This window comes from Buceros rhinoceros, unplaced genomic scaffold (genome assembly GCF_000710305.1).
Source record: "Buceros rhinoceros silvestris isolate BGI_N320 unplaced genomic scaffold, ASM71030v1 scaffold22078, whole genome shotgun sequence".
NCBI classification, from domain to species: Eukaryota; Metazoa; Chordata; class Aves; order Bucerotiformes; family Bucerotidae; genus Buceros; species Buceros rhinoceros.
Window position 1 is genome coordinate 19419 of NW_010426617.1, and position 473 is coordinate 19891.

A 473-nucleotide genomic window follows, 5' to 3' on the forward strand; every position below is an offset into this window, starting at 1 on the left:
AAATTTAGAGCCAGGTTTTGTTCCTTTCCAAAAGCCGTTCTCGGTAACGACGGTCCCGAGCTGTGCCGCGTTCCTGCTGCAAGCTGCGGCGCTTCGGCCTGTGATTGGGGTATTTTATTCCGCGGTCACTGGAACAACAGCAGAACAATAAAAGGATGAGGTTTAGCAGGAGAGCTGCTCTCTGGCTGCCCCTCCCACTAGCAAAATCAGCTTCCAGAGACTGATTTATCACAAAAAGCCTTCCAGGAAAAGAACCGCTCCGAGCACCTCCAGAGCGTCCACCAGCAAAGCAGCCGCTCCGGCTTTTAGCTGCATTGGCAGCCACCTCCCCGCTCCCGGCTGCTGGGCAGGGCAGGGCAGGGAGGCTGAGAAACCCTTCACCAGGATGCGCCTCTTCTCCCAGCCCAGGGGAGGTGGACACAGGGTGAGAGTTGCTGCGCAGTCGCCCGTGGAGACCCCAGCCTCTGCCGACG